Consider the following 27,689-nt stretch of genomic DNA (forward strand, 5'->3'; position numbering starts at 1 on the left):
AAAAAAAACTTGTTCAACATGAGCATTGGATATCGGTAGAGTCATACAAAAACGTATTGCACACCTATTTTTATCTCAATTTCTTCTTCTTTATATGAACCAAATGTTTGTCTAGTGCGTGCTCACCGTTGACCTGCTAAGCCCACAACAACACGTGTAGAATTCAACTCATCAAAACTTGGGGCAACTTTTGCCCCAACACCAGTGGCGACAGCTTTTTCTAATTTGCAATTGCATCCATTTCTTTAACTCTTCCATTTTTCCGAAACTTCTTTTTCATCCTGTTAATCCTTTGCTCATTCTCAATCTCATTCTTTTAACTCCTCCTGCAAGAGTCTGCAATTTTCTAGGTTTCTCATGTTACAGCGGGCCATCCGAACCTCTTTCCAATAACACGTACTGAGGCAAAGTTCATTAAAATGCAGTTTATTTAACCCAATGCATTTCAGACCCCACGGGTCCTTCGTCAGGGGTAACTGTAAAATCAATCAAACATACTCATCAGTAAATGCACATATATATAAGCTAATTGAATTTCAGAGTTTCAAAATATCTTAAACCAGAATCATGTATTGCACTAATCACCGAAAGTTGTCATACTTTCATGATCGCGATTAACCTCCCTTTCCCTGTGGCTCCATTCTCCCCTAACCGGTAGAGTCAACATCTTTATAGCACCCATTGCAAGCTCGTGAAAACAATGGTTGCCAGCAGCATCGGTGTAGTTATACACTTCCATCCAGAACGATTCTATGTTTGAAGTGTTATGAGATGAGGATGAAGATATAGTTCTCCATTGTGACTCCAGGACCTCCAATGGACAAGTGAAAAAAGCTTCTGGCAAATCTGTTACAGGTAGTTTGGGATCTGCAAGTACTTTTTGAGGACTCAAACTTTCTAACTTTTTAAGCATGCTGAGAGACTCTGGGAGACGAGCTTTATATTCAGACACCAACACTTTCATGAACTCTAGGCACCTTGTCACAATGCCTTCCTTTGACACAGAGGGGAGTTTACTTTCTTCCAGCTTGTTACGGAAAGTGAGCCCAAGATCCACATCATCCTGTGAAAGATAAATGGCAGAACTTTGTAAGTCTAGGCTCTGCAACTGCTCCTGATTTATTAGGTGTGAAAACACTTGGTTTTAGTATTCTTTTAAGTGTGGACAAGTACAGAGTATATAGATCGCGGAAGATGTGGAGTGCATCCCCAGATTCTAGCTGAAAAATCTTGTTAACAACCTTTATTTCTTGGAGCACTGGCTTTAAGAAAGTGAGGTAAAGTAGATTTATCTCATCTTGATACATTTCGTGGAGCATCCTTGCTGCATAGCAGTGTTCCACATAGGATGCTGTGCAAAAGTGTAATTTTAAGACATCATATTGTTCTAGTAAACGATCTACACAATCTGCCATCACTAGCCACCGTGTTTCACAAGGAGAAATTAATTTCAGGGGCATGCCTCTGGCCAATGTCCGATACAACTCCTTATAGTCAGCCTGGCGTTTTGGTGAGTGGGAAAACCAGTTGTAAGTTTCTCGGATCATAAATTCGATATTGCTAGGAATGCTCCTTATTGCTTTCTTAGCAATGATGTCAAGGGAGTGGAAAATACAGCGCACAAGTTGCAAGGAGGGTTGTTTCTCCAGTATTAGGGGTGTCTTTCATAGATTCACATGCCTGAATCATTCCCCGTCGTCGGAGTAGGAGTCCCACGGTATATAAAAAAGCAGTAATATGCCATTTGTACATCGCAAATAACAGTTATAATAAACCAGGAAGTACAGTAGCCTCAGCTACCAATGAAAAAACTTCCACATTAGTGACCATCAAAGTCGTTATGTTAGACCAAACTGCAGCCAATCAGGCCACAGCTCCCACCAAGGTATTCTCCCCAGAGACCCAGGCTGTCAGATTTTTTACCGCACGTCGTGTGATAGGGAGTCTCTCTGAGCTCTGCTCAGTTTTTTTCTCTACACTTGAAAGTTCTCACTTTCAAACATGTCTACATCTAAGTCCCTTTTCAGGGCCTGTGAATCTTGTGGCAAGGCAAGACTGTTCAAGGAGGACCCGCATACTCTATGCATATACTGCTTGTATCCTGATCATCAGGCTAAGGGGTGCAAGATTTGTCGCACTTTTCCCACAAAAACCCTCAGGGACAGAGAGGGTCGCCTGCTACTGTGGATACAGCGGAATAAGGATAAGGACTTGCCACTCTCTGAGGTAGGAAGTTTGGCCTCTATGTCTTCTATGGGATCTAGAAAAAGAATGGCTGGGGGTAAAGTGACTACCCCTAAGGCGAAGGTGGCGAAACAGGCCCAGCACACCCTTGACGCTGATGAGCCTTCTACCTCAAAAGTGAAGAAAACCGCTGAAAAATCCGTGAAGCCACCTGTAGCAAAAAAGACTGTGTCTTTATTGTCACCTCAGAGGCCTGTAACCAAGGCAGCAACTTCTCTGCCGGTTTCCTGTCAGATAGCCACTACAGTGACTACTACCATGACTTTCTCCTCACCAAAAACCTCTTTGGTGATGTCCTCAGCGTCCTCACCAACCTTTGTGCATGTCCAAGTTCGTCCCATCTCGTCGACGAAGAAAGTTTCTCCAACCGTCGACGAGCCTCCGTCGACGAAACACTCATCGGCGTCGACGAAAACCTTTCCGTCGACGACGACTTTACCGTCGACGAAGAAGTCCTTACCGTCGACGACGTCACCGTCGATGACCCAGCCGTCGACCATCCCATCGTCGACGAGGAAGACCCCGTCGACCATCCAGACGTCGACGAAAAAGACCCCGTCGACGAAGTCGTCGACGACGGCCTCGTCGACGAAGATGGTTCCCCGTCGACGAAGAAAATAGTTCCGTCGACGAAGTCTCACCAGCCACAGTTGTCGACGACGCAATCAGCGACGGCGAGTTCATCGCTCTCAACAAAGTCAACGCCACAAGACTTCCCAGTGGCTCAAGAGAATCCAATGACACCAAAACTATCATCTTGCACTGATATCCAGGTCTGGTCAGCAGCAAGCAACGTGATATCGTTGCCATCTCCAGCCACCACTGCGGCACTACTACAAAAGCGCCCAACCCTGTCTGCATGTATGTCGCCACTAACAATGCCAGACAGGCTCTTGGATTCCGAGGATGAGGGCTCTGGTGATGAATTATTTCCAGCAGCCAAGAGTCCATCTGACTTGCTGATACTAGTAAAGGATCAGGAAGAAGAGGAGCAAGTGACACAACCGCCCAGGTTGGATACTGCACCACCACCAGGGATGCAAATGCCTATGGAACTATTTAGAAATTTAATGTCCATGTTGGACGATTACTATCGCCGTTTCCCGCCCTCAGAGTCGGCCGATTCACAAATCTCTTCCCCACAGCCTAGAGTGGCCCCGAATTCAATGCCTAATATACCAGAAGAAACGGGGCATACTCCATCCATACCAGTGCCCTATAACCAACCGGAGGATGATAATACTGAGGGGGAAGCTCAGGAAGAAGGTGAATTAGATGAATCGGATTCGTCGGAGTATAAAGATTATCAGGCTGACTCACCTTCTCCAGATGAACAACCAAAGGCTGACTCACCACCGGTGGATATTGCGAATTTCCACAGAATTATGGACAATGCAACCAAGAGATTTCTCATTACCATGGAGACTAAACAGGACGAATGTTTCCTGTACGACTTTAAGAGTTTGTCTCAGAGGCAAAGTTGGTCTATTCCTATCATAGACTTTATTTGAAAAGAAGGTCTAAAGATCATGGCCACACCAAATTCTTTACCTGCAGCTTTACCTCGAGTAGATAAAAAGTACAGAGCACCATCTTCTTCACCTGCTTGCCTGATTGGACAGGCCAAGACGGAGTCAGTCATTGCGCAGGCAGCTCAAAAGAGAGCAAAGAACCAGTCGTCTCAAATCTCCACACCAACGGACAGAGACGGAAGACGACTCGATACCATTGGGAAAAAGGTATCTGTGATGTATTCCTATAGGTTCTGAATCGATCCCCCTATTCCTGACCCTATTCTGGTTAAACAAACCAACAAGTTAACTAGCAGTCAGCCCATGAGGCAGAAAACCCCCATGATGCAGATACCGTTATCTGACGCAGTCACACTACGGCACAGGAACGTGTTATCTGATTAGGTCATAACGCTTGCGATCTAATTAGACAAGCGATATTCCTCCAGCCCCTGATAAGGCATACGGAGTTCTCATAACAAATCAAACCTATGACAACCTGGGCAAAACCCTGCGGCCATTGTTTTGATTTCACCGAGAACTTCAGCAAAAGAATGTGCTAACGAGCAAGTCGTATGACATCCTTATTGACGTATCTATGTCCATCCTTACGTCAATCTCGGCACCTTAAAGGTATAAATATTACCGATATTGCCCTATGCAAAGACACACGGTGGTGACGAGACGGAGCAGCCATACTTGCCGAAGCCCAGAGCAGAGCAGACCCCGCTGGCACAGCCCCGCCTTCCTGACGCGCTGAGAACGAGACGCGCTGCTTTCTCCTGCCGAGAGATCCAGCACCGGCGCTTCCGGGTAGCCCTCGCAGGCAGCCTGGAATATTGAGACCAGAGAGAGAGATCCCATCCCTCATTCATCCTTAATTCCAGGTACAGAACTGAATAACCCCTCGCAGAGAATTCTTTAGTTATTCACTTGGCAAAAACAAACTTAACTTAAACTGTAACTTTCTATTCCCGCCCACGTATTAGGCTTAGGTCAGGTACACGGGGTAGGCGTATTTAGAAACACCAGTTGAGTACGTTTAGTCAAATGTATATGTGTATATAATATATTTTATTCATTTTAAAACATCTTATGGCTTAGAAACCATATCAATGTTTTTACAGTATTATTTTATACTTCTGCTTTTAATGTATGCACTTTACTTAACTATAAGTATTGCAATAATATCGATCCATTTCTCTTGTATGAGAAAAGAGACTGATCAATAAATAACACCTTTTTATTGAACACGCCCGTCTCTTCCTTTTCTCTACATTCTGATGAGACTAAGAATGCACGTACTGACTGAGTAAAATAAATTGCCTTTTGTTCACACGACTCTCGAGATACACTCTTGATTAGGGGAGAGCAAAGTTGTCATGTTCTATGGTTGTCAGAAACTAAATCCCTTCTTGTCTAATCAGGGAAGTTAATTCCTTCCTGAACATTCGAGAAAGTTTCTAGTGAACTCTGAGCTAGCTGGCAAACCCAAAACTTTAAGTCTAATATCGTCAGTAGTAGACCTAGTTAACGTCTGGTCTAGGCCTTTACTATTGAAGGTATTATTCCAATGCGCAGAGCCTATTGGGATAATAGGAACTACACTACATGGCGCCCAACTCGTTTGGAAAGGGCGATAAAACTAACGTAAGACATTTAAAGTAACTCAGTCGTGCTTTCTCACTCAGACCCCTTTCTCCCATAATACTCCAAAGACGTCTGGAGTGGGTAAAAGGTTATATCCGCCAGACCTCGCAGGAGGGAACTCCTATGTATGGTTCTTGGTATAGTCAACGTTGAAGGATACACTGTTCCAAAATATTGTGCATCTAATCTTTGTTTCCATAAGAAACCTGATCTGCAAACAAACAAAATAACCATCCTGTCGGTAAAATGGTAGACCGTGATGAAGAAAGAGAGGCAGTTAGATTAGCAACTGAACTCGCAGCAGCTGATGCTACCATACAGGAAGCTGACCCGGATATAATACTCATCCCGGTCATTAAAAGGAAATCTATAACCATAAAACTTATAGAAAATGGACTGACACCTAGAGGTGGTACAGTCATATTCGTAATTGAGGCACACGAATATCGGCAGACAGAGGTATACTATTCATGGATACATTTTCCAGCAGCAAATCCTGTAACAAAGTACTTCCACTATTACAAAATAGAGGAACCTCCTGAAACGTACACTCCTTTCGAGGAGGTGGAAGTACCATTCAAATTTCAAGAGCATTTGCTCTTATTTGATGGCGCCCTAAAACATAATAATCACATCACCAGGCTCGGTCCTTTAGGTAGACCAGGAGCAACGTGGCCGGTCCTAGCCGGATACACACCACATCCAGACATCGACGGGATGTCTGCAGCTAACCTGTTAACACAGCTAAAACAATTAATAAAAATACATTGACAATTAGTCCAGTATGTGATGCGGACTTCAACAATTCAGCCAGCGATTAAACTCCCACAGCTGACCCCTCACCAGGGGAACACAAATAAAATTACACCACAGAACATCCAGTCCTGCCTAGGTAAAGTACCGGCTAAACGGGAACAAATACCATTCTGGCTAGCGCAGAAAATCACCCAAATAGAGGCGGTGTTTCCAGACACCACCCCGCTAGAAAAGCACAGGATTCTGACTATCTGTCTTCCAATGGGAATCGCACCACACATTGAGGACTGTGACACTTGGGGTACAGTCTTTGCTTCCATCTACACAAAAACGCACGGTGTTCCGTCCATTTCGGTAATACCAGATGTGCTAAAACAAATTCAAGACGAATACGGTCCAGAACCCGCTTTAACTCTTGGTATGAAATTACTAAAAGACTTCAAGCAGGTCTCGGCTATATTATTAGCCAACATAAAGGGAGAAGCAGCAAACGTGGCGATCCGCCAGAGGTTAAAGGAAACAGATATAGCAGACCAACCAGCTGAAATTGCCAGAATCATAGAAAAATCCTATGAGGAACTAGGTAGAGATAGTTTAGGTGGGATACCAGTAAAACCACAACTAATTGAAAGTCCTGAAAAAATATTTTTTAATAATAATTCAACATCAGAGAAAAAGAGCTGGGATGGAAACAAACAATCCAATCCCAAAGAAAAGAAATTCCAGTCCAGAGGAAGGTCTCCTAGGCGAAGAGAGAAATCTCCGAACCAAAGACACAGGTCACCCCAGAGTGACCCCTCTGGGAAAAGATATAACCTTAGAAATAGGGATAATATAAAAAAGCCTGATAGATATCAAGACATTGATACACGTCCCTCTCAATCTTTTCAGACTTCCTCGCAGAAATCGGAAAGAAGAGGACGATCAGAACAAAGAGAAGAGCACGCCAAGTCCAAAGACAAGGAACCTGCTCAGCTAAAAAAGAAATTACAATTTCCAAAGAAGAAGGTAGCCAGCATTAAAATAGTTAACAATGCCGAGAATTCTGAGGACACAACTGAAAAACGGGGAATGGGCTCAGACAATGCTAGACAGCGCAGCAGAAGTGAGCATAGCTCGCAAAGTCCTTATGAATCATCTGGAGACAGTGGACACGAATGAATATCTTCAAGTGGAAACTGCAGACACCAGAGTTAGCAAACCTCACAAAATATACGAAATAACATTACGTATAGAGGGAGATAAGACTAGAAAAATAAGGGGACTATTTTGGGATAATCTCTCCAAGGGCTATGATATCCTTCTAGCTGAAAAAGACTGGCCACCAGAGTTTGTCAGGGATTGCCCTCATGGCGAAGAAGTAATTATGCCTGCCTTCTCAAATCATATCCCAATTCATAAAAAATACACACTTGCTAGAAAGTGGGCAGTGGCTCTAGCCCCTGCTTTATATACAAATCACGTGGGATGGGATGAGGACTCTCCTCCTCACAAAATCCAGTTAAAATCACAACCTACTGCACAAAGGCAGTACCCAATTAAGCAAGAAGCTAAAAAACAGGTAAAAGAAATACTAGATCAGCTAGAATACCAGGGGGTGATTGAAACTTGCACCTCACAAATGAACAACCCTTTGTTTCCGGTCTCCAAACCAGACAATTCATATCGTCTAGTTTTGGATTACCGACACCTTAACACATGTTGCAAAACTTTTGCAGTGCAAAATTCGCATAGTGCTGCACTAATGAATAACATAGTGCGCAAAAAATACAAAACAACATTAGACATCTCTAATGGATTCTTTTGTCAAAACATAGCACCAGAGAGCAGATATTTGTCTGCGTTCTCAATAAATGGCACTCAAAAACAATTCTGTCGGTTAGCCCAGGGGTACAAGAACAGCCCGGGAGTATTCTCAGCGAGAGTAACAGAATTACTACAAATATATGATGATGAAGCATTATCTTATGTCGACGACATTTACTTAACAGATGATGACTTGGAGACTCACTTGAAGAGAGTGAACACCATAATACTTGGGTTCGCAGCAGAGGGTTACAAATTCAACTTTAAAAAATCCAGAATTGCCCATCTGACAGTCCTGTTCTTAGGATATGAATTATCAAGTGAAGGCAAAAGCCTGGCGGACAATTTCCTAGAGAAATGTGCCGTAATCCAAGCACCTAGAACACTAAAAAATCTACAGTCGATTCTAGGCTTCCTAAATTTCGGAAGAACATACATTGCAAATTACGCAGAAAGGGTCAAACCCCTTTATGATCTGATAAAACCAGATTTTAAAAGATCCAATTGGACTCAAATACACACAGAAATTTTGAGATCCTTACAAACAGACATGCTAATTAAAACAAAATTAGAAACACGTGATAACACACGCAATCTTGTGATTCGAGTCATCCCAGGGGGATGCGGATTCACATACCTGACCTCTAATGAGGGAGAAAAGGTACCAATTGCATTCAAATCACACTTGTACACAGAAGCTGAACAGAAATTCAGCAACAAAGAAAAAATTGTTCATGCAGTTCAAACCGCAATAGCTAGAGAAAAAGATCAAGCTGACGGTAGACATATCACAGTCAGAACAGCAGAATCAGCCTTTGAGGCACTAACAACACCGTGTAATTTACCAACAACAACATTGAATCCGGAATGGATACAATGGGTGAATTCAATCACAACGGACAAAGTATACTATTACTTTGATCCAGAACTAGAAGAATTAAAAAATCTAGAATATGAAAGAACATTCCCTCTGCCAATCGACATTCTGCCTTTACGACATTACGCCTGTGTAATTTATACAGACGGACATGCTCAACCCCCCGTTTGGGGAGAACAGGCATACAACCCAACATGTGGGATTACAAAAGAAGTGTGGCGCGGAGGTAAACTAAAACCTTTATTAACAAAAACACACTCAATAGAAACTAATTCAGAACAACAAACTGAAATACTAGCATTGAAAATGGCGCTAGATAATGTGGATCGCGAATTCCCGACACTTATAGTGTCAGATTCATATTACTGCGTCAAATCATATAACAAGGATTTGCAGACATGGATTCAGAACGGTTACAAAGATGACACAGATGCACCAATAAAGCAGAAACTGCTCTGGGAACAAATAGCTCTTTTACAAAAAGAGCTACCAAAGACTCACGTGACACACTCACTGAGTCATCAGCGTGATGGCGTTCACGTTGCAGGGAATTCATTGGCTGAGACAGCCACAGCGGCAGCCACTAAATCGGCTCCCGTAGTTCGAAAAAAGCGTACATTAAAATACATTGACGGTGAAACAGTGCTGGCGGTGAAAACGTCATCAAAAGGCGACTGCTCAGCACTACCGATCAACTATCCACTCAATTATACATACATAATCGATGCAAACTCCGTCCCTTTTGCTCGAATCCCTGGAGTGGGGGATAGAGTGATTCCAAACATGGACAGGAGAAACTTGTTAATCGCAGACGCACATATGGGCGAGGGTCTCAGACACCTCAAACTAAAAGATTCTCTGGAAGAATTACAATCACGGTACTGGTGGCCAGGCATGAGCCTGCGTCACACCATGTTTGTAAAAAACTGCCCAAACTGCAACAGAGATCGCAGTGGGGAGAGAAACAGTTTAATACCTCGTCGTTTTACTCCAGAAAAAATCAAGAGTAAAAAGGAAGGCTTGCGATTAACATATACAGGCTAGTTTCCACTTATAATGTAGATCACCAGCACTCGGCTGACGTCTGGACTGTTATACAAAGATTTGCGAGTCTAAATGGCATATACGCTAAGAGCATGCTACGTTTGACCATTGTTTTCACTCTAGCCCTCCAGCCTGATGGGAAACATGGCCAAATGAGTATAGCACAGCGGGAATCTTCTCACTTCCTTCCTGAGGGATACGGGATGGTGTAAAGAAAAAACCAAGGCATAAAGCAATCTATAACGGAAAGGATATTAGGTTCGGGAGCTGGGTGGGTCAAACATCTAATAAGTGTCCAACGTAGTCTAAATAACTTGCCAAGAAATTCTCTGAAGGGATTCAGTGCGTACGAATTATTATTTGGAACTAGGATGTTGATCTCTGACATTGATAGTCAGACTTCAGTGGTGAAAGAAAAAAGCTTTGATATCAAAGACCGTTTGGCTATTTTGCAGGACTTAAACAAAACAAGAAAAGACCTGAGCAACATAAAGTTGAAACAACAGCCAACAACCACTGAAGAACCACCACCTGTCCCAGCAAGACCTGTCTGGATTCCAAAAGTCGGGGATCTAGTCAGGGAAAAGATCGCGGTAAAGAAGGAATTTGGGCCTTCTTACAGAAAAGCAGTTCCTGTCTTGTCTATCAACGGGACAAGATCAGTTGTACTACCGCCACTTGCTGGTAAAAAGGAGAACCGAGTTGTATCCATCGACCTGGTAAAACCACAATCATGTGGCCGATAACAAACAGTAGGCCAAGTGGACTCCCAATAAGTAGCCGAACACCAAGGTTTGCTACCAGTACAGAGGTCCTAACGAAGATGCTCATCACATTCGAAACGCCTACAGAAGAACAACAAGGACTATGCAACAATGCAATAGAACTCAGACCTCTGAAAACCCAAATAAACTTTTAGCAGAGACACACCAATCTACAATGAAGTACCAAGCGAAAATGCAGGAAACAGTAATCCTGAAGCAATTGGAACAATTGACAGAACTGCATCCGGCTACTTCATAAACTTCGATGATTCCTCTGAAGGCTTCAGTGAATCAAAGACACAGACATCATCAAAAACCTTTAAAGATAAAGCTAAAGAACTTTTGAAACAACTGAAAGAAACATATCTGATTTCTCCATGGATCGAATTTTGGGTGGGTTTTGGTGCATTTATCCTCATACTTTGGCTCATCATGGTACTTACTTTGGGACGCTTCATTGAGGGAAAATATGCTAAAATGGACACAGCAAGTCAGAAAATCAACTTGATCCTCAAACCACACACATCGTCACACGTCGAGAAAAGAGAACTTTCTTCAGTCAACTTCACAGCCAATCCGATACCGGGTGGGGTAGCCTGGGACAACACTGACTATGAAATTTATGGTCCGGTCGAAATCCTGAAATATCCACACCAAATTAAGATCTCATTGAGTGACTTTGCAAAACCAAGCTCATTTGCTGATGATTGGGACTTCGAAAGCATTAATAATATGATGTCTGACTTAGTAATGTCTGCTAAATTTACCAAACATGATTATTTGCAGGGTTCTACAAATTATGATAGTATGTACTGTTATAACCACTATGGTAACCATTTTTACATAGATCTGCACAACCTAGAAATGTTTTAAATTATAATCAATGGGAACAATGTGCAACCCCTCCAAAAGGAAGCTCAAGAACCTTCTATGACAAATATTCATACTTTTCAGGTTTTAACATAAGTAATGCTGAAACATTTTATTTCAAATTGTCAAATAAGACAGGGACAAAGACCATGATAACAAACACAAAATTGATATATTCGGACTCATTCTTTGAACAAATGAATACTTTTGGTTTTGATTATTGGGACAAAAATGTTGAATTGAAAAGTGTTTGGGGCACAAAAGAATGGCAAGTACAGGGTATAGAATCTTTGTTTAGACCCTGCATGATCCCAGAACAAATGATATTTTTAAATGACACTGTTCAACAAACTACCTGTCTTGGCCTAGCCAAAATTAAAGACTTAAATAAACCGTCTATTCCAAAACCAACAATGTACAGCAATAGCTCTATAGATGAAGAGATAGACGTAAATTATGTATTAAACCAAAACAGAACACATCCAGATTGGAAACAGTGGTTGATCTGGCCCACAGATACTAATAACTGTCAAGACAGATTCCTGAACAAAACACAGGGGTTCAAAATGACCAGGCCAGACCCTAGATATCCTCAAATACATCACCCAGGGATAATAACCACCTACAGTGTGGGCAAATTATGCCTTCAGTGGCTACAAACTTCCACACTGACAGAAATTAAGCAACATCTAACTTTACTTACTGATGGTGCTGACTTGCGTGATTTCATTATGGGACCGCACAAACAGCGTCAAAAACGTTTCATAGCAGCCTCTGTATATGCAGCATACAATGAGGCCTGGAAGGTTACTCAAATTGAAACAGCAGAGAGAATACGGGAAATTGACCGTATTAATTTGGAAAAATCACTTTCTGTAGTGGACAATGGGTTAATGACTCTGTCCTCCAGAATTTTTTCTTTGGACAGCATTGTGTCTTCAGCAATCGACATATTATCGCAAGACTTACTGTTATTACAACACGGTCAGTCTCAATTGCGTTCTATTGTACAGCTTGGCTGGACGTTACAAAATCTATGTTCAGGCTATGTGCCTTGGCGTTTAATCAACACAACGTCACTATTCCAAATCTTTAACCTTACTGATAGACAAATCAGTATGGCACAAAAGGGTGCTGATTATACAATCTTGAGCATTGAAAAACTCGAAAGATTACCAGTGACAATGTCAGAACGACCTGTCAGTGAATGGATAATACATGGGATAATAAATATTCCAATCTCAACCTTCAGGTTTCAATACTGCCAAAAATATATACAGGCTGGCATGTACGAGAAATTGGGAAAGGGGTACATCAAAACAACATGGAACCTGCCCTATTCACATGCATGTGTCAGTAATAAAGGACAGAAAGTGTTTCTTAGTGGCAATAATTGTGCGATGTCACTAAGCGGCACGCTTCTGTGTAACGGAATTAGTTTGCATGGAGCCTGTGAAGGGAATTCATACAACCTTTCATGTCACCAGCAAGGCGCACCTGCAACAGAGATTGAACCATTCTTTCAAAGACTCTATAATGGGAGTTACATTCTAATTGTAGATCGCAGATGTTGTAGTCTTATGCCCGGGACACCTTATCTCGTAACTACGACTGCGAAGGTCAAGTGCTGTGGACGCTCATTGTTCCCCAGCTCCTTTCCAGACAGGGAGGCAAGGGCATGGCCCAACTTGAAAATTACTTCTATTCGAATAGATACTTTAAGCAGAATGAAAACAGTGCTTCTTCAGACGCCTACAAGGCTCACGTCATCAAAAGAAACGTATGATCTACAAGTCGCAAGGACGACTGCAGAGATACATTCATTGTTATCAACTAATTCCCCCATACATTTCGCAGAAATCCTGAATGAAATCTTAAATATTTCTGATACCAATGGGGTCTCAAAGGTATTTAAGACAGTATTCTCGATGGCATTAACACCATTCAAAGCCATACTGGGTATTTTTCCAGATTTCGTCCATTCGATTTTTGGCGGACTTCCCCTGATCTTGGGACTAATTGCAGGAATCCTATTCTTAGTCCTTATTTTTCATTATGGCAACCCATGTCACAGACCAAACTCTTGCGACAAGGGAAGAAACAATCCTAGCCATTGGATACCGGGACCGGATATCAAAAATCCTGGGACTCTCCCGGCTTAGAGACCTGAACATGACTTGGTTTCTATCATTTCGACCAATGTGGCAAAGATGTGTTTTACCTGTATTAAGGTGTCTGCTATGCGGAGAAGAATGCGTGTTAGACACCTGTCTGACGCTACAATCGGATGCGCCAATGGATGCAGAAACATTGTTGAGCCCGATCAAGGTTCACGCTTTGTGCTGCCCTCAAAGGCTACCAATCCTGATGACGGCATTCGTGGAAGCTTCACCACTACGATTAAGGGGTAGTGAAGTTCAAGATGAAAGCAGCATCGAACAGGTACGACCTTCTGTCAGCAATGCGAATCAGAATGTCAATGGAGACAATCATGCGCACGAATGCATGGTTACACCTTTTTCCGAGTTAATGGAACTTTCCCAGGAAGCTGTTGACAGCTTTTTCGAAAGCCTAAATGATATGATGTTCTCACCAGAGCAGAAATAGAGACTTTTGAGCAAGCTCGCACACGGCGTTCCCTGAATTCGGCCTTCAACTTTAAAAATAAAGTCACATGAACAATTTTACCTCCAGTTCACGGACAGCAATTTTTCAGCAGCCCCAAAATATTTTTGCATATTTTTCGGGACACTATCTTCTGCTTAAAGTAAGAACTATTCTTAGAGAACTAAGGTTTCTAAATTTTAGATAGCTTATAGACATTAGCTGCCCGCTGGTATGTTCATAAATATTTTATTCTGTGATGGAATGGTCTCGAACTTTTTTTCTGTATTAAGAGCCATTTCATGTGTAAATTCTCATATACCAAATAGCAATAATGTATACAAATGCGTGATTACTTTGGCATTATTCTACAGCTTGAGTGCATACAATACATATGATTGCAATTCTTCCGTATATTTGAAAAATTTCAAAATGCATTTATGTATTTTGGGGTGGTAAGGTATACACTATACTCTATAGTATGTTTTACTATGCATAGATTAGTAAATATGTCCATAGTTAGCGTGGAGTGGGTGTGATGTATTCCTATAGGTTCTGAATCGATCCCCCTATTCCTGACCCTATTCTGGTTAAACAAACCAACAAGTTAACTAGCAGTCAGCCCATGAGGCAGAAAACCCCCATGATGCAGATACCGTTATCTGACGCAGTCACACTACGGCACAGGAACGTGTTATCTGATTAGGTCATAACGCTTGCGATCTAATTAGACAAGCGATATTCCTCCAGCCCCTGATAAGGCATACGGAGTTCTCATAACAAATCAAACCTATGACAACCTGGGCAAAACCCTGCGGCCATTGTTTTGATTTCACCGAGAACTTCAGCAAAAGAATGTGCTAACGAGCAAGTCGTATGACATCCTTATTGACGTATCTATGTCCATCCTTACGTCAATCTCGGCACCTTAAAGGTATAAATATTACCGATATTGCCCTATGCAAAGACACGCGGTGGTGACGAGACGGAGCAGCCATACTTGCCGAAGCCCAGAGCAGAGCAGACCCCGCTGGCACAGCCCCGCCTTCCTGACGCGCTGAGAACGAGACGCGCTGCTTTCTCCTGCCGAGAGATCCAGCACCGGCGCTTCCGGGTAGCCCTCGCAGGCAGCCTGGAATATCGAGACCAGAGAGAGAGATACCATCCCTCATTCATCCTTAATTCCAGGTACAGAACTGAATAACCCCTCGCAGAGAATTCTTTAGTTATTCACTTGGCAAAAACAAACTTAACTTAAACTGTAACTTTCTATTCCCGCCCACGTATTAGGCTTAGGTCAGGTACACGGGGTAGGCGTATTTAGAAACACCAGTTGAGTACGTTTAGTCAAATGTATATGTGTATATAATATATTTTATTCATTTTAAAACATCTTATGGCTTAGAAACCATATCAATGTTTTTACAGTATTATTTTATACTTCTGCTTTTAATGTATGCACTTTACTTAACTATAAGTATTGCAATAATATCGATCCATTTCTCTTGTATGAGAAAAGAGACTGATCAATAAATAACACCTTTTTATTGAACACGCCCGTCTCTTCCTTTTCTCTACATTCTGATGAGACTAAGAATGCACGTACTGACTGAGTAAAATAAATTGCCTTTTGTTCACACGACTCTCGAGATACACTCTTGATTAGGGGAGAGCAAAGTTGTCATGTTCTATGGTTGTCAGAAACTAAATCCCTTCTTGTCTAATCAGGGAAGTTAATTCCTTCCTGAACATTCGAGAAAGTTTCTAGTGAACTCTGAGCTAGCTGGCAAACCCAAAACTTTAAGTCTAATATCGTCAGTAGTAGACCTAGTTAACGTCTGGTCTAGGCCTTTACTATTGAAGGTATTATTCCAATGCGCAGAGCCTATTGGGATAATAGGAACTACACTACATATCAACGATTGCAGCAACCACAGTGAGGGTTGCTAATTCTATGGCGATTCTTGGCAGGTATGACCGGCAAATGTGGTCTGACATATCGCCTTACATTAAGAAACTGCCTGAACCAGACCGGTCTGAGGCTATTAAAATCCTGCAAGAAGGAGAGTGTGCTTCATCGGAGATCATTGATGCTGCAGTGGATGTAGCAGCAACAGGATTCAGACAGTTGGCAGGAGCCGCAGTCCTTCGAAGAGAAGGATGGTTGAAATCTACATCCTTTAGGCAGGAGGTGCAAGCCAAGGTGTTAAACATGGCTTATGATGGCGAGTACCTCTTCGGCTCGCATGTGGATGAGGCTTTGCAAGCCATCAAAAAGGATACAGAAACTGCACGATCACTGGGTACTCTGCAGTATCGCAAATCTTCCTTTCGTGGCGCTAGAGGAAGAGGAAGCTTCTCCAATAGAGGAGGATATTACCAACAACGTTCCTATACAAACAACCAAAACAACCAGAGGTACCAGCCATATAAACAACAAGCTTATGGCCAAAGACGAAATACTTATTCACAGCCCCGAGGGAAGACCACATATCGGGGCAGAGACAACGCCAACAAAAAGTGAGAATCACTTCCTGCCGCCACTGTGTCCCAGCCAAAAACGAATTGGAGGAAGAATATCCCTACATTGCTCAAAATGGTCAAAGATTACTACAGACAAATGGGTGCTGGATGTAGTGTCCAAGGGACACATATTGGAATTTGTAAAGACCCCTCCAAATTCACCCCCAAAAGGGCCACCCCCAGCACATCTCAAAGAGCTATTCCTTCAAATCAATACAATGATTCGGAAGGGGGCAATCGAGAGAGTACCGCAACACCAGAGAGGAACAGGCTTTTACTCTCGTTTTTTCTTGATACGCAAAAAATCAGGGGAATGGCGCCCAATCCTAGATTTGCGTGCCCTCAACAAATACATCAAAAAATTGACGTTCAGAATGTTAACTCTCCAAGAGATCCTCCAGTTTTTGGCAGAAGGCGACCACTTGGCAACACTCGACCTTCAGGATGCCTACTTCCACGTACCTATCTTCCCCAGACACAGAAAGTTCCTAAGGTTCAGAGTGGCTGGCAGGGATTTCCAATTCAAGGTGCTCCCCTTTGGCCTACGTTCAGCCCCGAGGGTCTTCACAAAGATGTTGGCACCTGTAGCGGCCCACTTACGATTGCAGGGTATTCAGATATACCCGTATCTGGACGATTTGCCTTATCAAGGCCAATTCCTACGACACAGCAAGCGAACATGTCCAGAAATGCCTTTGCCTGCTTCAAAGCCTGGGGTTTTCAGTGAACTTCGACAAATCAGATCTGATACCATCGCAAAGGAAGTCTTTCCTAGGCGCAACGCTGGATTCCAAGCTCGCTCAGGTCTTCATCTCAAGCGAAAGACAGGAGAAGATCCGAAAGATGGCGTCCACACTTCTCAGAAAAGAGTGCGTTTCTGTTCGGAAATTCAAATCTTTCCTAGGGATGATCTCATCGTGCATCCATCTCACTCCAAACTGTCGTCTGAGGATGAGACCATTGCAGGAAGATCTCAGTCAACAATGGGTGCAAGTATCAGGTTCCTTCGAGGATATCATCACCTTAACACCTCGAATGAAGAACACGATACTATGGTGGAGTCAGAAACACCACCTGCAAGTGGGTTGTGCTTTCCTCGCAGAAGTCCCCAGATTCATAGTGACCACGGATGCCTCGCTAGAAGGTTGGGGCGCTCACCTTCAAGGGATGACAATCAGTGGCAAATGGGACACTCGTCAAAAGAAATGGCACATCAATCTGTTGGAATGAAGGGCCATTTTCCTCGCCTTAAAATCCTTTCAGGCAGTTCTAGAAGGCTCGACAGTGTTAATTCGAACAGACAACACAACGAGCATGCATTACCTGAACAAGCAGGGGGGCACAAGATCAGCCCGATTGTCTCAACAGGCTCAAGAGATCTGGAATTGGGCTCTGGATCACGACATCAACTTGTCAGCGGTGCATGTTCCAGGAGTAGCCAATGTGCTAGCAGATTCACTGAGCAGATCCAAGAACAGCACTCACGAATGGGAACTGCATCAGCCAGCGCTGGATCGGATCTTCCAGAGATGGGGTCTCCCCGATCTGGATCTTTTCGCAACATATCAGAACAAGAAATGTACTCACTTTGCGAGCTGGATTCCCCACAGAGACTCTTGCGGGGATGCTCTGTCAATGAATTGGGAACGGATATTTGCCTACGCCTTTCCGCCAATTCCGTTAATTCCCAAAGTCATCAGGAAATGAGGAGACAACCGTGTCGAATAATTCTGATTGCTCCACGGTGGCCACGACAGTATTGGTTCACACAGCTTCTCCTTCTGTCAGAGCGCGAACCGGTCCAACTGCCTCAAATTCCAAATCTTCTGACAATTCAAGAAGGCAGGGTGTATCATCCGGACCCTCATTCTCTGAAATTATCGGCTTGGCTCCTCAACACCATGAATTTGCACACTTGAACATCCCACAAGACTGTCAAGAAGTCCTGGCCAATGCTAGAGCGCCTTCAACAAACAAAACTTACAAACTCAAGTGGAAGCGTTTTTGTGTTTGGTGCCAAACTATGAATTTACATCCCATGAATGCGGAACCGGAAAGGATCTTACCTTTCTTTCTGCAGTTGGCTAAATCAGGTTTGGCGCACTCAACACTTAAAGTGTTTTTAGCGGCCATATCACGATACCGTCAGGATGGTACGAATTCTCTATACTCCTCAAGAATAATCCAACAATTCTTTAAAGGTTTATTTCGTATGTTTCCACCTATACGTCGACCACCTCCATCATGGCATTTGAATATTGTACTGGCTCAGCTTATGCGCCATCCCTTTGAGCCTATCCATAGGGTCGATCTCAAGTTCGTCACTTGGAAGGTTGCATTATTGCTGGCATTGACATCAGCCAGAAGGGTGAGTGACATGCAAGCGTTCACATCTAAGCCACCCTTCTTGCAATTCACACATGACTCTGTGATACTACGCACCAACCCGAAGTACATGCCCAAGGTACCATCGGATTTTCATTTAAATGAGCCAGTGATACTTAAGACATTCTTTCCCAATCCGCAGTCACCAGCTGAGCGGACTTTACACACATTAGACATTAAAAGATGCCTTAAATTTTATCTTTCAAGAACAGCTGCCATCAGAAAAACGGATCAGCTATTTGTAGCGCATGGCAGACCAAGACAAGGCTGTGCTGTGACAAAACAGACTATCGCCAGGTGGGTCTCATCCACGATAGGGCTCTGCCATCAACAAGCAGGTAAACCCTTACAGACCTTACCTAGAGCGCATTCTACGAGAGCAGTCTCATCTTCAACTGCTTTGTTTGCTGGTGTGCCTCTCCTGCACATTTGCAGAGCCGCAACATGGTCCAGCAGACACACATTCACGAGGCATTACTGTCTGGATTCTTCAAGTGATACCGATGCCTCGGTGGGGAGAGCAGTCCTGCGTAATCTTTTTCAGTAAGGTGAGCCTCTGATGATCTCTCCCACCTCCTTTTGCTATTTTGACGCTTTCATATGTTGTTGCATTGCTTTATTTTCATGCATGAAAACTGTTCTTTTGGCGTATAAGAGCGACATATGGTATTACTGCTAACTACTCGGATTCAGGCATGTGAATCTATGAAAGACACCCCTAATACTGGAGAAGAACAATAGTTACTTACCTGTAATCTGTGGTTCTCCAGTATTGGTGTCTTTCATAGATTCACATGCACCCACCCACCTCCCCTCAGAGTCTCACCCAGACTGTTAAGATATATGTATATATACTCTGGTACTCTCCAGTGCTACAAAAAATCTGACAGCCTGGGTCTCTGGGGAGAATACCTTGGTGAGAGCTGTGGCCTGATTGGCTGCAGTTTGGTCTAACATAACGACTTTGATGGTCACTAATGTGGAAGTTTTTTCATTGGTAGCTGAGGCTACTGTACTTCCTGGTTTATTATAACTGTTATTTGCGATGTACAAATGGCATATTACTGCTTTTTTATATACCGTGGGACTCCTACTCCGACGACGGGGAATGATTCAGGCATGTGAATCTATGAAAGACACCAATACTGGAGAACCACAGATTACAGGTAAGTAACTATTGTTCTTATCTTGCAACAAGGTGAATGTTGAGTGGTGCTTCCCACACATGACGCTTGCCCCATCTGTACCTATGCCAATTAAATTTTTTATCTCAAGGTTACAAGTTTCCAGCATGTTTAGGACTGCATTTGCTATATCTTCAGAACAGGCCTGATCTAATTCTACCATGGCAAGGAAGGTGCTTACAAATTTGTTAAGCTTTTTGCTGAAATATTTAATGCAAATGCACAGTAGTTTTTTCACTTCAATGTCAGTCGATTCATCAATCAATAAAGAAAATGATGGTGATCCAATATCTTTCAGCAATTCCTCTTTGAAATATGGGCCCAACAGAGAATGAATTATTGCTGTACATTTTGTGCGGTGCATTCGGAAGGCAGGGAATTCATCTTTCAAAATTTCACCATACCCATCAATATTATTAATGGATGTACAACAAGCAGTTTGTATGGCAAATCTGATTTCTTTTCTGATCGTTAGAAATGGAAGGGATAGGTTGGATAAAGGATGCCACAGATGTGCTTGCTGCATTACAGCGTGTGCGGTGTTTAGTGGTTGCTGCATGTTGCTTCAAATCATTATAATGGGCACGGATGTCCACGTGGCAGTACTTGCATGCTGCTTTGCTATCATCTGTCGTTACAGGGGCAATCCATTTTTTTAGTTCAGGATCCAACTCCCACTCTTGTCTGTATGTTTTTTTATATTGTGACCACTTGCCCATCTTGCAATAATTAAACTGCCGAATCAGCTGGGCGCAGAAAGATGGACTTATTCACGATGAGGCTGGACGACTACCTGAAATTGCAACAGACAAAAGGCAATCATTGTCCCTGGCTCACTGCCAAACATGTAAAAAGCAATAACAAAATACTATCGATAAAACCCTATTTGCAATGGATACTATAGCATACAGGAGCAGCCCGTGCAGGTAAGAGGAGATGGGTGGGGGGGGGGGTAATTCGACACACAAGGGAAATGGTATTATTCAATTTGCCCTCTGGGTCGTCTATCCAATCCCTCCCCGCCTCCACCACCACCCTGCCCCACTGCTCTTACCTGTACAGGCCGCTCCTGGTAGCATACCTCAACATTGTGCATGTCCAAGGGTGTCGTTTCATTATTTTGGGGTACAATACCAGTAAAATCAAAAGGAGACCGTCTTGTTGACTGAACTTCGATTGGAATTTCATAGAGCATATCAGTCAGTCAATAAGGTCATTAAGCTATAGAAACAAGATGCTGGTCCTGTTTGGTGAGTGAGGTCCCTACGCTGAGTCCTATCATGTGTTAGTGGCCTTATTGCCAGTGGCAGACCTACATTTGCCCCTAGCAATAACCCACTTTCCAATATTTGGAAAGTGGGTTATTGGTAGGGGCAAATGTAGGTCTGCCACTGGCAAGAAGGCCACTAACACATGATAGGACTCAGCGTAGGCCTTAGGAAATTATTCCTATGCTCAAACCATGGTAACGTGGCTGCGAGCAGACAGGCTTAACTTCAAAGACAGGTATGTAAAGCATTCAAAAACACCATTTCAGTAAATAATTAAGACATAACACAAAATAAAAATCCAACATCAATTTATAAAAGTAGGTAATATTTTTATCTTTTAAATGATACCAAAACGAAAATAATTCACTGTAGGGAACCAGAGATATGAATTTTTAAAGATTAGTCACTTTCTAGTGCTTAGAAACCAAGGGCCTCATTTATGAGGCTGTGCGTCACTTTTACGCCGCTGGTGCGTCACTTTTTGTGACGCACCAGTGGCGTAAAAAATGCGCCTTGTTGCATCATATTTACAAAGTGACGCATCTAGGTAGATGCGTCACTTTGTAAACCCCTGCACCACATTATACCTGCGCCAGGTATAATGTATGCAAGGGGGGGCGTATTGACGCAAGAAAGGGTCGTAGAAGTGACGCAGTGAAATCTTTGAGATTTCACTGCGCCACTTCTAGGACACAAGTGCGTCAATTTCTTACGCCTGCCTCACAGCAGGAGTAAGACTGACGCAGGCCCTTTCACATGGGGCTTACCCCATGTGAAAGGATACATTGCTGAAGTTGCGTCACTTTTGTGACACACTCCAGCAATGCGTCACTTTTGCACCATACAGATACGGCAGGAATACTGACGTATCTGTAACTCCTTGCGCCATGATGTGTCATTCTGTAAATATGACGCATCATTGGTGTCGCAAGGAGGGCGCAGTGAAAAGTGACGCATCGCTGTTTTCACGCAGCGATGCGTCACTTCTCATAAATGAGGCCCCAACAGTGCCCCTTAAGTCATTTTGTTTTCTCAGTGAGTGTGTGAGTCAGTTCATGTGCTGAGCGTGTGAGTCAGTTCATGTGCACCGCCGCCAGGCTGTGCTGTGGTGGGCAGTCGCTGGGGGCTGGGCCTGGCTTGGCTGGGCCTGGGCTGAGGCGCAGCCTAGCGTGGCTGGGCCTGGCGTGGGCTGGGCCTGGTGTGGCTGGGCCTGGGCTGCGTGGGCTGGGCCTGGCGTGGGCTGGGCCTGGCGTGTGCTGGGCCTGGTGTGGTTGGGCCTGGGCTGCGTGGCTGGGCCTGGCGTGGCTGGGGGTTGGGCTGCGTGGGCTGGGCCTGGCGTGGCTGGGGGTTGGGCTGCGTGGCTGGGCTTGGGCTGAGGCCGGGCCTAGCGTGACTGGGTGCTGGGCCTGCCTGAGGCTGGTGGCTGGACCTGGGCTGAGGCGTGGCGTGGCTGGGCCTGGTGTGGCTGGGCCTGGGCTGCGTGGGCTGGGCCTGGCGTGGGCTGGGCCTGGCGTGTGCTGGGCCTGGTGTGGTTGGGCCTGGGCTGCGTGGCTGGGCCTGGCGTGGCTGGGGGTTGGGCTGCGTGGGCTGGGCCTGGCGTGGCTGGGGGTTGGGCTGCGTGGCTGGGCTTGGGCTGAGGCCGGGCCTAGCGTGACTGGGTGCTGGGCCTGCCTGAGGCTGGTGGCTGGACCTGGGCTGAGGCGTGGCGTGGCGTGGCTGGGCCTGGCGTGGGCTGGACCTGGGCTGATGGGATAGAAAAATGTTCCGTAACCCGAATTGGTAGTCGACGGGCTGTGAAGTCCTCCTACATGGCAGCATCCGCTAAACACGTGGGTTTCCTAATCGACCACAAACTCGGTGTGAAAAAAGCAGGTGGGTGTCCTTCTCCGCCTGAGAATGCTCCTAAAGTGCTCCCTCTGCCTCCAGTACAGCCTGCGCCCTCTCTCGGCTGGGATACTGCAATGCACTGTATGAATAGACCCCCCCCGGCCTGAAACGCAGTGACTCCATCACCCGGCACAGTGGGCTTTCCTCCTCGTGTATCATTACTGTTCCAATGGTGAAGCGCTCTAATGCCTTCGGGTAAAGTCTGCGTGTGATGTTGGTGCCTTTTACCTTCATCCCCTCTTGTCCCCCTCAGGCCTCCGTCCCCTGCCCTCGCGCTACCCTGTTCACCACCAGCTGGCATTCTAGAATGCCAGCTGGTAATTTGCATATGACAGTTGAGTTGGTTAAGGGGTTGTGACTGGGATGACGTGCCCGGCGGCTGCGTCCCTCGGCTCCTGCCAAGGTGACCAACCGTCCGTAAATTTCACGGACAGTCCGTAATTTCGGCCGTCTGTCCGTTGTCCGTGAAGGATTCTTTAACGGACGCCATTTGTCCGTCATTTTAACAGGGCACCGGTTGCCCCGCCCTAATTTGACAATATGCGATGAAAGTTTAAATAAATGCACTTTCAAATTGAATTTGTAAAATAAAAAGCTATTGAATAGTAAGCCCCAGCCTTGATAAGTTGTCTTTGCCCTGGGTTGTTGAGTAAGAAGATAAACAAAAGATCAGTAGTGGCACTTCCTCTCTGTTGTTTAGTACCACCCTAAAGCCGGCACAGCTTGCACCCACCTCCCTTCTTGACTCCGATGCTGCACCAAAGCTCCTCAGATACTCAGCAGCACTGGAGAGGCACAGCAGGATGGCAACCCCACACCTCCAGCCCTTGCTGACCTGTTAAGAGGTGCTTCGAAGGTGACTGAGAGGAGGGGCTGCAGGTTCAGGAGCAGCGACATCTATTGACATGCAAACAGCCCTGAATGTGTCATGTCTCTGCTATTTAGAGGGGGCTCACACATTCCATTTCTACCCAGGGCCCCAAACATCCAAGACTCGGCCAGATTACACCCCTGATTACACAGAGGCAGCACGTGGTTCTCTTCACGGAGTGTAATTACTGTCACTAAATTGTAAGCAAACCTCGGTTCTTCAAACATGCAGTCTATAATGTAAGAAAATAAAGAAAAGGCACAATCACACCCACACTGATTAACAAAGTATGGAGGACAATCCGTTCTCTTAGAGTATCTCCTGTAAGTACTGTACATCACAGTGGGGGTGGCATTTTGGACAGACAGCCTGTCTTCTCGTTGTCTTGTGCAGGAAGGGGCGAGGAGCCCAAGATGATACTAGAATACTGCATGCCCACCCTGGTGGATCCTGTTCCCTCTCCTGTGATAGCTCCTGCCCTCCCCTCAGTGATTGCTCCTGTCCCCCCATGTGGTGGCTCCAGTCCACCCCCCCCCCCCACCTGTGATGGCTCTTGTCCCCCCCTGTGGTGGATCTTGTCTCTGCCCTGGGTGGCTTCTGTCCGAGTCCTGGGATGGCTCCTGCAGCGAGGGTGAAGTTCTTGATGGGCCTCTTCTCAAAAGGGCTCAGCTCAAAATTAATATGGAAAGGTGGGCGAGTAAGTAAGTGAAGGGATGGGTGAATGGCTGGATGAATTAGTGAAAGGGTGAATGGATGAATGAAAGATTGAATAAATGGATAATGAGAGAGGATGGATGGATTGATGAGAGGGGAAGGATGGAGAGAAAAGGTAAATAGCTGGATGTATGGGTGGAAGGGTAGCTGGATGATGGATGGGGGAAAGATGGATGAGGGGAAGGATGATGGATGGGGAGAAGGAAGGATGGATGGAGGGGATGGATGGATGAGGGGATGGAGGGGAAGGATGGATGGAGGGGAAGGATGGATGGAGGGGAAGGATGGATGGATGAGAAGGATGGATGGATGGATGGATGAAGGGGAAGGATAAATGGATGGATGGGATGGATGGATGGATGGATGGGTGAGGGGAAGGATGGATGGATGAGGGGAAGGATGGATGGATGAGGGGAAGGATGGATGGATGGATGAGGGGAAGGATGGATGGATGGATGAGGGGAAGGATGGATGGATGAGGGGAAGGATGGATGGATGAGGGGAAGGAAGGATGGATGGATGAGGGGAAGGATGGATGGATGGATGAGGGGATGGATGGATGAGGGGAAGGATGGATGGATGAGGGGATGGATGGGTGAGGGGATGGATGGATGAGGGGATGGATGGATGAGGGGATGGATGGATGAGGGGATGGATGGATGAGGGGATGGATAGAGGGGAAGGATGGATGGATGATGGGAAGGATGGATGATGAGGGGAAGGATGGATGATGAGGGGATGGATGGATGATGAGGGGTGGGTGAAAGGATGGATGGATGGATGATGAGGGAAAAGGATGGATGGATGATGGGTGGGTGAAAGGATGGATGGATGGAGAGTCGGTGGGTGAAAGGATGGATGGATGATGAGTGGGTGGGTGAAAGGATGGATGGATGGATGATGAGTGGGTGGGTGAAAGGATGGATGGATGGATGATGAGTGGGTGGGTGAAAGGATGGATGGATGGATGGATGAGTGGGTGGGTGGGTGGGTGAAAGGATGGATCAGTGGATTGGATGGTGGGTGGGTGAAAGGATGGATGAGTGGGTGGGTGGGTGGATGGTTGGGTGGATGAGTGAAATGATGGATGGATTGATGGATTGATAAGTGCAAGGGTGAATGAATGGACGTATGAGTGAAAGGGTGGATGTAAGGATAGAGGAGTGAGTGAAAGGAAGGGTAGATGGACAAAAGGATGAATAGATGTGTGAAGGAGTGAAATGATAGATGGATGAGTGATAGGGTCAATGGATGGATTCATGAGTGGATGAGTAGGTGGATGAGTAGATGGATGCTGGGTGGGTGGATGGAAGGAAGGATGGGTAAGTGAAAGGGTCGATGGAGAGAGAAAGGGAGGATGGATGGATGACTAAAATAGTGGATGGGTGGAAGGATTAGTAAGTGAAAGGATGGCTGGATTGGTGAAAGGGTAAATGGCTGAATGGATAAGTGGATGGATGGGATGAAGAGTGGATGGATAAGTGTACAGATGGATAGGGTGAAGGGTGGATGGATGGATGGATGGATAATGGAGATGAGTGAAAGGATGGATGAGGGGATGGATGAAGGGATGAATGAGTGAAATGATAGATGGAAGGATACATGATGGATAGGTTTGCAAACGGTTGAATATGTTTAGAAATGGCTGGGCTTACTTATATACTATTGTGCGACCTCTGATGTGTCTGTAAAACGTACCCATTGTCCTGAAGTTTTGTCCTGAATTTTACACTCACCGTCCTGAATTTGCACCAATGCCAGTTGGTCACCCTACTCCTGCCGGGTGTTGTTTCATACTTTAAATAAAGGAGCCTTGTCATCACTGCTGCCTGGTGTTTCTCACTTCACAATGGCGACGAGGTGAGGAAAATAACACACCAGAGATAAAACCACGCGTGGAGGAACATTCCACCAAGAAGATAAAGATGTATTTAATGAAAGCAAACACAACTAAGGAAGATCGATTTTTGGTGAAGTACGAACGTGGAGGAATTTAAAAAAAGGGGGGGGGGGCCTCCCACTATTGAAAGTTCTATTCTCCATGACTATCGAAGTGCCTTCCCAGTGTGTTCTTGTGGTTTGAGAGTCTGACATTTATTGCAGTATTATCCTTGTACCTGTGTTTGGTACTCTTTTGTAACATGCACACGTCACTTTTCTCTGGTAACACACTGTTTGCTACCTCGTACATTTTCTTTGCTTTCGATACTTGCACAAGTGCCACCATTACCTACGTAACATCTGCTCTTGTGTTTGAGTGTCCGCCATTTATTGCAGTATTAGACCGCTACTTGTACTTTGTACACTTCTGTAACCTGCACACGTCACTTTTCCTCCTGTAATGCAGCGTTAGCTCCTTGTGTATTTTGGTTGCCCACTATTGTCACTTTTGCCTCATGTAATGTAACGTTTGCTTTTGTAATGTTATGTTATGTATTTGTAGAGCGCGACAGCTGCCCCAGCGACGGGGCGTCCCGGCGCTAAGAACCATATCATAACCAACAGAGAGGGGAGGAGAAAGGAGGCCTACAGGGGGGGGAACTTGTAATGTGTGCGCCATATGTGGAACGAGTTGGCCTCAGACCGGTCACCCGCCGACGTGTGGAAACTGCTCTAAAAACAGCTCAGACTTGGCGCTCTTTTTGGCAGATTATCGACTGCTCGCACGTCATCTGCACTCCCTCCCGGGTACAATGCTGCGTGCCTTCTGTCACGTGGGGAGCTGTGA

The 27,689-nt window shown here is 44.9% G+C and overlaps 1 protein-coding gene and 2 pseudogenes across 11 annotated transcripts in view; 1 reads left to right on the top strand and 2 right to left on the bottom strand.

Annotated features, from left to right (window-relative positions):
- Positions 1–27,689, top strand: part of NUMA1 (nuclear mitotic apparatus protein 1) — an 832,005-nt gene that overhangs the window by 708,374 nt on the left and 95,942 nt on the right. The gene's annotated exons all lie outside the window — the stretch shown is intronic.
- On the bottom strand, positions 578–2,585 carry LOC144773247 (uncharacterized; annotated as a pseudogene).
- Positions 2,969–21,003, bottom strand: LOC144773249 (uncharacterized; annotated as a pseudogene).

Source organism: Lissotriton helveticus, chromosome 8 (assembly GCF_964261635.1).
Source record: "Lissotriton helveticus chromosome 8, aLisHel1.1, whole genome shotgun sequence".
NCBI classification, from domain to species: Eukaryota; Metazoa; Chordata; class Amphibia; order Caudata; family Salamandridae; genus Lissotriton; species Lissotriton helveticus.